Here is a 12,089-nt window from a genome sequence, read left to right as displayed (position 1 = left end):
CAGGATATTTTATGCCCTATTTTTTAATTGATTAATAAAAAGCAGTCCCTGTTTTATATTATTATTATTTAAAATGCTTATTTTTAACTTTCTTAATTTATTATAGATTTATACATTGTAAACAAGTCATTAATAATTGGTACGCTCTAAGATCTAGGGAATTTTCGTTACTAGTACCAATCGTGCAATGTTGGGTTGCCTAAGCTCTGAGGTTACGTGGCTTGTAAACATTTATGAAGGCTCTGTATGAAGTATGTTTATTTATAACGGGAACTAAAACTTAAAAATCATTGTCTTTAATGATTTTTCAGTAAATGGTCAAACATTGTGTTTTGTATCAATTCTTTGAAGGAGTCGTTCTAGGAAAAATTGTTAGCCTTGTTTTTCATTTATTTTATGGAGAGGCAACTTTATTGGTACACCCTGTATATTGGTATTAAGAGAAGTGATCAATTTTTTTCGTTTATTTCGTTTCTTCCAGTGACAGTTCGGAGCCAAATTTCAGTTGCTGTTACTCGATAAACAGAAAATAGCGATTATTTTGAAGTAATAGGTATACTTTTATTTGGTAAAGAATACTTACAATGTAGAGTATAGATTGTGTAAAATAAATTTAATTCAATTGAAATATGCATTAGATAACAATTAGATAGGACACTATTGTAAAAAAATGATTTAAAAAAATGAGCAGTCCTCTCAGAAATATTTCAATAATAAAATACTACTCGCCAGCTTTATTTTCAACTAATTATTCTTTCTTGATTTAAAAAACAGAAAAGTTCAAATGGAAATCTTAGATGAAGATAATGGTTTCGAAAAAAAATGTAATGCAGTGGTTCTGGCATGGAAAATTTTCAGATCAGATTTCTTGAAAAATATTAAAAATATTATTAGACGAGGGCGGATCTGTTTTGAGGTGGATGTGAGAGGAGGCAAGCAATTTTTTTCTGGATTACCTTCAGTACAACTCGCATAATAAAAGAATAGATCCCTAGATTTGGGTGAAGTCCGGAACATTATCAAAATTGCAAAAATGTTTAAAAAAATTTAAAAAATACCTATTTTATCTGAGTTTTTTACTTATATCTTGGAACCTATGCATTTTGGAAGAATATTGAAATGGAAAAAAGTTTTAGAATTGAATTTTGCACAATATACTGCAAGTTAAAAATATTTAAATTTATTACCGATGTTGCAAAATAACAATAATTGATGAAAAATAGGCAAAATAATCGGTTTTTTGGATAATTTTTAAAAAATATTTTAATTGCTCCGAGGGTATTCTAATTTTGGAAAAAAAACTTTAGAGTATAATAAAATAACACACCAAATTTCATTAAAATCGGTTCGATAGTTTTCGCAAAATAATTTTTTGAAAAAATTTTCGAATTTTCAAATTGTTGCACAGCCTCAAATAAAGCATCTAGATACATCAAATTTTTTTCACATAGAAATTACCACTCAACCTTTCAAATGGTTTTTGAAAAATTGAAATCGGTTGATTAGGACGGTCACAGTAAATTTTTAAAGTTAACACTCTTTTTTTTAACAATTAGATTACATTTATCAATTTGCAATTTAGTTTTTTTAAAATTATAATTTTTTTTACCAAAATTAGAATGCCCTCGGAGCAATTAAAATAATTAACCAAAAAAAAAATTATTTTGCCTTTTTTCATCAATTATTGCTATTTTGCAACATCGGTAATAAATTTAAACATTTTTAACTTGCAGTATATTGTGCAAAATTCAATTGTAAAACTTTTTTCCTTTTCAATATTCTTCCAAAATGCATAGGTTCCAATATATAAGTTAAAAAACTCAGATAAAATAGGTATTTTTAAAATGTTTTAAACATTTTTGCATTATTGAAAATGTTCCGGACCTCGCCCGGATCTAGGGATCTACACTTTTATTACGTTTGTACTAAGGTATTCCAGCAAAAATTAGCTTGCCCCCTCTTACATCCAAGAATGCCCTGGTCTATATAAATTTTAATAATTGTCAGAGAAGACATTCTATTTTATTTTTATTTTCGCAATCGCTATATTAACAACATCGGGCCCTCTAAACAAATTTTTGCTTTGTCTTGGTGTGTCAACTTTTTAATCGTTAATTTTTATGATTTAACACTAAAACGTTTTTTTCTGCCAATCGATTGACTAATTAAAATAATAAAAAGTTGCTTTCGAAATTTTATTTTAAGACAAAAATAAAAAATCATGTTCGCTTTGTAAAATTGTAACAACTTTTTTATTAAATATAAAGAAATAAATCTATTTCTCTGAAAAGATAGTCCTTATACACTTTTTAGAGTAGATTGAAAGAAATATATATAAAATTCATTCATTTTTCTGCTTGTTATGATTTTTTAAATTTCTGAAATGATCCCTTCACTTCTAGTCTCCCTAACTCTGTTAAATTTAATAGTACAATAAAAAGTCAATAGGCAATTTTTATGTACAATTTTATGATCTACAACTTTTATAAGACATTTTTTTCTAGCTCTTACCCCTTTTGAGTTATCTTGAAAAACACCTTCATTTTATCTTTTTTCACCCCTGGCCGGGGGTTGAGAATAAAAATTACTGTCATTTATTGTTATTATACAGGATGTCTGGAAATGATGAGCAAAAAATTCAGGGGATAATTCTAGACCGAAAATAAATCCTACCTCTTTCTTTAACATTTTTTCCAAAATTGATTATTAACGGTGTTACAGGGTGTTAAAGTTAAATTTTATTTGCAGTTTTTTTTTCCAATACCTTTTGTCACACTCGTAATATTTTGACGAAATTTCGTATATGAGGGTTTTTCGGGATGAGGATTATAAATTTGCCCACCGTTTGACATAAAAAAGGTATACATTTGTTTCGTTAAATCTAACCGTTTTCGAGAAAAACGCTAAAATAACATTGCTTGCATGTGATGAATACGAAATCATTTTAATTTATTGTCTACATTAAACATAGCATGCTTTGGAAACAAGCGCTTAGTTGCCTTGGAAACAAGTTTGTGAAGAATTAGTTTTGACAGATTGTAATTTTGTACAAGTTCTTTTGTAGTAATTGTTATTATAAAAATAATAATAAAAATGAACAACAATTACTCTAACGTGGAGTTGCGGGACATGCATTATTATTACGGTTTAGCTGCTGGCAATGCTCTTGCAGCACGACGTTTGTATCGCGAAGCATTTCCAAATAGAAACCTACCCCAATCGCGAATGTTCAGTACTATTCATCGAAGACTGGGAGAATTTGGATCGTTCAAAACTAGAATTTTTGATGTAGGTCGACAACGGAATACTAGAACAGCAGAAGCAGAAGCTCGTATTTTGAATTCGATAGAGAATAATCCCAATGTAAGTATAAGAAAAATTGCTATTCAGGAGGGCATTCCAAAGAGCTCCGTACATGAAACAATACGCGAACAAAACCTTCATCCGTACCACTACCAAAAGGTGCAAGCCTTATCTGCCGTAGATCCTGCTGCTCGTGTGAATTTCTGCAATACAATAATTAGAATACTTCATAATGGTGACCAAAATTTTGTTCGTAATATCCTTTTCACGGACGAAGCTGGATTTGGTCATAATGGCTTAATAAACTTCCACAATGAGCATTTTTAGTCTAATGATAATCCTAATTTATCAATAGAGCGTGGTTATCAAAATAAGTTTTCACTCGGATTAAGAAATGCAATGTGGCTGCTTCAAGATGGCGCGCCACCGCATTTTAGTTTAGCGGCCAGAGAATTCTTAAATGAAACTTTTCCTGAAAGGTGGATAGGATGCGGTGGTTTTGTACAGTGGGCCGCTAGATCCCCTGACTTAAACCCAATCGATTTCTTTTTTGGGGCTATCTGAAGACGCTTGTATACAGGACACCTGTGAATAGCGTCGATGAACTGAGAGAAAGAATTGTTGCTAAATGTGAGGTAATTAAGCAAAAGGAAGGAATATTCCATAGAGTTCGTCGGAATTTTTTAAGAAGAATTAATTTATGCATTAAAGAAGAAGGACGTCACTTTGAACCTTCGATTTGAATGTTTAATTTGTATTTGTATTGTTCTAGTAACTTATGTATTTTAACCTTATGATTCTGTTAGTAAACCATTCTTTATTTGTTAAGGACGTTATTTTTTTATTATTTATCATTAATCACCATCAGCGTAACAACAAATTTTCACAAAAATTACTATCTGTCAAAACTAATTCTCCACAAACTTGTTTCCAAGGCAACTTAGCGCTTGTTTCCAAAGCATGCTATGTTTAATGTAGTAAATAAATTAAAATGATTTCGTATTCATCACATGCAAGCAATGTTATTTTAGCGTTTTTCTCGAAAACGGTTAGATTTATCGACACAAATAAAGTATACCTTTTTTATGTCAAAAGGTTAGGAGAACAAAAATATTCAGTCAAAAGTCGCATAAAGTGTAGCACAAAAAAGTTGGAACCATTCAAATCAAAATAAAGGCTAGTATGTGGTGCCCTCTACAAAATGCGAAAAAACGGTGGGCAAATTTATAATCCTCATCCCGAAAAACCCACATGTACGAAATTTCCTCAAAATATTAGAGAACTTATACTTGAAAATATGGGGAAACTGGGAACCACGTGACTTGAGATGGATATACAAGTTGGGGAAAGAGTCTATAGATGTCGCCACAAAGATTTTGTAGAATACATTTTGACAATTCCAATTATGAATCATTTCATGTCATTCATGTTGTCCATGTTTATTGTTGGTTAGGTTTGGTGAGTGTTGGTGTGTGTTTTATTCGTGTTTTTAGTGTGTATTTCATTCACATTTATTTATATAACATAATAATGTCTGATCATCATATAATCACATTTTTTTAGTAGTAATAAAATGTTTTGCTTTTTTGTTTTTTTTTTTAATGAAAAATGTGATCAGAGGTAAGTAGTTTTTTTTATGGATATCAACACAACGAAAGATTTAAAGTTGCATAATAAATCTCTATTACAAGAATTAATCAAAGATTGGTTAGTAAAATTATTTACTTGTAATATTTTTTTATTCACCGTGAAAGCTAATACAATATAGAAAGCACTGAAACTCTATAATCATTTCCACTCTTTTTTTTCAAAATATGTACTGAAATTTGAAATTTTTTCAACAAACATTTTAAAAAGTTACACTATCAAAATTATTTCTTATTTTAAGTAAGAAGACTATTATTAGAGCATTTAAAAGTGTCGTTAATGCTTGAGTGATTTTAATGCTTTTTATCAAAAGTACTTATTTTCTCATGGTGACGAAAAAAATTATCTACGTGAAAATTATTTTACAAAATCAATTTCTGAGTGATCTGTGTAGGGTGAGATTTGTTATGTAATTTTAAATTTAGCGGCGTCAGAATACCTAAAACAAATATTGAGTAGGTAGATATATAGTTGTAGAGCGTACAACTAGATGGCGCTTGCATCTTTTACCGGCTACAGGTAATTTAACTCACTGTATTACCGATAATTCCTAGAAAAGGAAAGCAATAGAAGTAGGAGAAAGTGTCAACAGTTAGCGCTGTTGAAGACCACGAAATCAGTTCAAGTTTCCTATCTATAGTATCATTTATCTAGGCTGAGAATGCCGTTAGGTTCCAATAAAATGTCTGGGTACTGCCCATTCAAGTTCCCGTTTTTAAGAAATAGTTCTCGGCGCAACCGCTTGGAGCGGTGCTATGAATTGTTGTTAGCGCTGAGTGAGATACCCATCTACAGTTTTCTGTTTGTGCTTTAGACACACATGTATGTGTTACCAAAGCAACCAATTGCAATACAGTCCAAATGTTTCTATAATATTAATAATAAGTAGATAATAAATAAATATGCGTGTATTACAATGGGCCAAAAGGGTTACATGTAAAACTCTCTGATTTCCCTCAAGATACTGGAAAGAATTTTACACATCACCATTTTAGGCGTACGACGGGTGGATCCCACGGTTGCCTCCGCGCCTGCCACGTAGGCCCGCCGCTGATATCCACCACGTCCGCCCGAGATCCATGAATAATGCAGGCCTTTCCTTCCATAAACTAATACTCTCTAAATTAGAGTGATGGGGTTATACTTATTCATCGGCGGGCAAGCCGCGGAACCGGGGTACACTTACGTGCACGTGATGTACCGTGTTTAGCGTCCATGAGACACAATTAAAAAGAAACGCTCGGATTGGAATCGCAAGTAGCGCACGGCGCGGAGCGGCCGGGGATTCTTATTCGGCCCAGGTAAACCCTAGGAAATGAGCTGGGTGCAATTTTCGCGTGTAATGAGCTTGTCGGAGGAGATACGCTCCGGTGGATGGTGAGGAGCAATGGCTTGGGTTCAGATTGTATCTAGTGCACGCACTGTCGGTGGAGCGTCTTATAACCATCAAAACAACGCGGAGCTTCTGCCTCTTACAGGTGGAACAAGGTGCCAGCCGACTAACCGGCGCGCATTGGGGCTTTTTGTAGTTAGTAGTCCGAAAAACGCCTAGGCCCTATAAAAATTATTCAAAATGGAAAAAAATTTTTAAACTTTTCTGTAGGGATTTCCCTCACGGGCTTTTATGAGGAAAATTAATCTAAAAGACTCCGCCGGAATCCTTATATAAATTGGTTTTCGGTCAAAAAACAAGGTGGTTTTTGTAGCTTTTGGGTGGTAGATTAAGTGTCAATGGGCGTCAAGCCCTAAAAATTCATGGTTCAAAGTTGCAGCTCGCTGAAGTTACAATACTTTAGACTTCACTACCTGCATAGTATAGTAAAAAAATACTACATTTTTGCTGAATGCCCAATAAACTATCGCCGATATATCGAGATATCTGACTGAAAGGGTTAAAAACGATATTAAGATAATCAGATCACGAGGTTGCTATAGATCGGACTTAGCACATAATGGGATTCATCGGTGTACTTGATATTATTTCGAAGCCGCTCGTAGTCTAAAACCCAAAAATGCAGGCAATATGAGCGCATGTGCCTAAAGTCCAGTCACCAGATAAATATGTGCAATAACATCTGATTCCGTTCATTTGTATGCTCGTCAACAAACTCTTTATCATTTTTCCTCGCGATTTTATCGTCATCTAATTGTTTCTGGCTTAAAGTTCGGCAAGTCGCCGCAGCATGCATAAAATGTTACTTTATGCATAAAACCAATATGTAATCTTGAAATACGATTAAACAATTAACTAATGTTTACTTTTTTAAAAACATGTATCCATCAATACCTTTACTTAAATGATTGTTGGTAGTTAAGTAGGTCTAATCGTGGTTTTTAAAATAATGGCGTAGTGACAACCTGACAACTAAGAAGCTGCAAAATATATTTTTTTATGAAAGCATTGGAGCCTTTCTGGAGCTTATTTAAAGCAGATATTTTGTTAAGGTTAATCAATATCAACTTATGGTTAAATCATATTTCTGTCAGTGTAGTTTGTAAACAGTTTTATCTTTTATTAGTGATAAAACTGAATCGTAAGGAGGATCATTCTTTGTGGTGAAATCTTCCGCACGTTCTTTCTATTTTCATAAAACTTTTTAAAGACTGCACCATATCAACTTTCAGAGGAAATTGAATTCGGTTTTCACTTTTTCCTGTTTTTTTTTTCTCGCGTCGGAAATAATGTTGGGTTTTATTTGGAAATAATATTAAATAACGCTATATTTTTTTCTCATGACAAAAAGTATTGTTATTGCTCTATATTTAGAATTCCCTTAGAATAAGGAGAAAAATATATGCTACATACATAGCAGTTTACTTGTATTAATCTCTACCAAGAGTATTGACTTCAACTTTTTACATATCGTACCGTTAAACGTAACTGATTATGACAAAATTTACTAGACTGGGTATTGCAGATATACAGGGTGTTTATGAAGTACTTGTACAAACTTTAAAGGGTGAATTTCTGACTATTAAGATAAAAGGTTCATATGAACATAGGTCCACAACGGCTTGGTTCTTGAGTATTTTAATTATATTTTTGTCGTGAAATATATTATGAATATTACAGGATATATATATAATAATATATACAGGAGTATGAATATTATCGTCATTTTCTTCGGACTCGCTGTAGTTTGCTTCCCCCACCCTTCCGCCGCGCCACGGCTTGCCGAAAAATCAAGCGAGACTCTCTGACTTTTAACAATAATTTTTTTTTAACTTAAAGCTGTTTTCATAAGCTTTCCGAATATGTAATCACACGCGTGCGTCGTATATTTCATTTTGCAACTAAGGCTAAAAAATTAAAAAAATTTCCAGGTTCAAATTTGAAATTTAGAAAAAATGATAGATTTCAATGTATGAAATCTACCATGAAAAAAATTAGTGCGATTGTGGAAGATGCTCGGGATCGACCAGACTAATAATTAGTTATAATTTGTTTATAAAGCCATAACCTGTAAACTATTCAACTTACCGAATCCAGATTTCGTGTGAGTTATTAGACAGTGATAAAGAATGAGAGGATGCGATGCCAAAACGTTCTGATAATAATAACGCAGTTTATAAATGTTTAATTCAAAAGTCATAAATAAACTTCTTCTGTATCTTTTGATCTAATCATTATTTTTTGACAAGGGCTAGTTTTGTAGGTCTTTTGAAGATGAAAAAAAGTACCTTACTGTTTTTTCGTGGAAATTAACGGAAAACGTCTGTAACTTTGTTTTTTGTTTGTTAAAAGCTTTCTTTGTCGGTTTATTCCTAATAAAATAAAATGTTTGAAAAACGAATAGTTGTCCATATCTCCGCAACCGTTACTTTGCGGACCCATGTTTATTGAGACTTTTCTGCTTATTTTGGTTCATACTATTACCTCCTTAAATATTTTACACTCTTTTTTTAACACCCTGTATAGACAAACCATGCAAGAGGTAAAAGAATATGTATTTTTAAATAATTAGTCTAACAATAATAACAAAATTACAAAAAAGCAATGGCGTGCTAACATTTTTCTATAAAATATCTAGTTAGGATGCCCCCGCGCCGCCTCTGGAATAACTAAATTAAATATAATTATATCAAATTAAGCCCATTACTTATTACTAAAAACATGCCACGTTTTATCGAAATCGGCCAAGCAGGTTTTGAGATACTTACATATTTGAAAAACAAGTTTTTTTATTAACTTTACACTTCGCCATTAAAATCTGAGGCTTTGTGATAAATACAAATACTGTATAATATTAAATAAAAGTATTCTGTACTTGAATACTGGAATACTACTCATTAATACACTATATTCTAGTAATATCCAGTTCTGCCTGTATACAATCTTATTCTGCACGTTTTCTCTCAAGCGTAACTGAAACTAAAATAAACACATTATGCTTGAATTCAACCGCGAAAAACTTAGTTTAAGGAGTTTCCGGGTTTTCAAATGTGCTCGATCAAGGAAAAAGGAGGAACTAGACCCATTATCACTGACGAAACAAAACAACCTCGGTGGGTAAGTCGAAGCCAAAGGCAAACATCTAGGTCGCTGCTGGATGTTAATCAATTTTTTGTCATCCGACACGACAAAATGCTGATTGGAAATCTAAAACTGAGCGGTGTCACAGGTGACTGATTCCTCGGCAGAAAGTGGCGGTGACGCAAAACGGCTTCTGGTTTTTCGAGGGACCACAATAACACTATTTATTATTAGATATTTTTACGTGTGAGATCGTTTTTTTCATCCTCTCCCGCGTAAAAATCATTTGCCGGATCCGGCGAAAACGCCTAACGGTTTTCCAAATTAAATTACAGTTAGCCGTGCTGGGCATCTCTTCGTCTGACATGCAACCAGCTAGAGATTATTTTTGATAGGCATGTTATTGTAACCTTAGGTACTTTTTTTGTGAGTTTTTATAAATACGCGTAGGAGTACTGTAAATGCCATTCGATAGGCAATGTGGTTGGTTACCAAAACTAATTGAACATGTATTTGCTGGATACAGTACGACATTTATTGGTAAAGGTATTTTATACCTGTTTTGAAATCTCTCAAAAATATTAGGTATTGAATTTATTGTTACACATTGATTTGATTTCCCAATTATCTAAAGACCAGAATATTTTACGAATACTTTATTGCCACAAATTGATTTTACATTTTAAAAGCATTTAAAATTATTTAAAAAACCAATGGCGTACGATTTTTTTTCAAAAAAGGTGTTCTACTCCCCCAATAACTACGCCACTGTAGTGTATTTTGGAATAAGTTAACCATGAAAAAATAGTTCCTACTAAAAAAATTTATCACTAAATATTTTTTGTCAGTGAAGTTAAAGGAAAAATTATATAAATAATTGAAACTTTTAACACCCTGTATCTCCGTACGGAAGCGTTTTATCAAAAATTTTTATAGGGCAAAGGTTAATTATTTTCATCGGTAGAATACGCCATTAAAGTTTGGCAAAACTTATCATTAGCACCCTGTATAGACCAGGCGGTAAAGTAGTAAAAGTAGGCTTTGACGTTTGTGTTTGAAGTAATCTATTTTGTTGTACAGAAAATCCCAAATATTATGTAGAATATGAATCCGAGTTTGCCTATTCAAAAAAAAAAACATTGCTAAATACAGCTACATACAAAAAGAACGAAAAATTACCCGTTTTTCGACATGACATTGAAAGTAACCCTAAATAAAAGTCATTGTTTAGTTTTTGTTTATTTGACGATTTTCCATAAAGTAACAACAACTGCGAATGAAATAAGTTGAATTTTACATTAACAATGGACAAAAAATAGTAGAAAATCATATGTATATTTGGAGCAATTTTTAAAATAATTAAATATTTATAAATATTGATGAAACTTTGTGAACAAATAGTAAAACATATGTCAATTCTACCCTAAAAATTTTGCAACGATTGATAGCGTGGTTTCCCATTGACAGAATTGTTAATTAAGAAAATTTTAAAAAGTTTATCGCATACCGTGGGTTTAAATTAAGATTTAAAAAAGGCACACAATTTTTTAGAGATACTTCATTTTTATTTATCAGTGACTGAAACGTGAAATTATATTTTTTTAAAAGCTTGTAATTTCTAAACAGAAACAAATCGGACCTATGTTTATATAAGAAAAAATGTTTGAAATTAACTCAGCTACCATCTGTCAAAATTTGTCATGGACCTTGTAGAATACCCTATATACTATAGGTATATAAAAAAAAATAGTTTTTTGTTTGTTGTTCATTGAAATTCTTCAGAATAATATTAAAATATGATGACATTTTTGAGACATAGAAATACAAAGTGTGTATAAAAGAAGAATTTCGCTGAAGGTTGCTAACTATTTCTATTGGTGATGACTAACTTTTCTGACGAAAACCGCCAAATTTAAATATCTACCGGAATATAATATAAATAGGTACCTACAAATAATGGGAATATGTATTTAAACATAAAAAAATAACACAAACACAAATAAACACAATAATGATAAGGTCCTTGTCAACCTATCAGATTCCCAGAAATAGAATCTGCCATTCGAAATAGTCCATCATCCTCTAGTTGATTTTTAATAGCCAAAAACCATCCTTAAAACCTAAATATCAGCTAAAATATTCATCAGGTGGATTCAAGTTAAACGAAAACCACAAATTTGTCGAAGAAGTGTATTTGCAATGAGCTATAAAACTACATCTAATGACTGCAATAAACAGTGGCTTTTAATTATTGAGAAATAGACTTCCCGTTTAACTTAAGTTTCGATTAAAATTTAATTGACTAGAAACAGGAGTTTTAAACACCTTTGCCGACGTCAAACCAAGAAAAATCAGTCTTTTTTTTCAATGTTCCCAGTTCCCGGGTCATCAAATCTTAGAAAACATTGTTATGTTCTCAGTTCAAGCACCAAAAATATTTGCACATGCAAATATTCCGGCGTATACGTGATTACTCATGTGACGGAGTACTATGAACACCAAAAAGTCACAAACACGGCGACTTTAATTTAAAACAGGTTCTTTATTATGACATTACGCTGTATTATGTGGAGATGAAAGGGCATTATTCTCCTGGGAAAAGAATACTTCCTCTCCGCCAGCAATTAAATAGCTGTTACCAATGGGAATTCTTCGTGAACTCCGC

This window comes from Anoplophora glabripennis, unplaced genomic scaffold, assembly GCF_000390285.2.
Source record: "Anoplophora glabripennis isolate ALB-LARVAE unplaced genomic scaffold, Agla_2.0 scaffold665, whole genome shotgun sequence".
Taxonomy (NCBI): domain Eukaryota; kingdom Metazoa; phylum Arthropoda; class Insecta; order Coleoptera; family Cerambycidae; genus Anoplophora; species Anoplophora glabripennis.
This window is presented reverse-complemented; position numbering follows the sequence as displayed.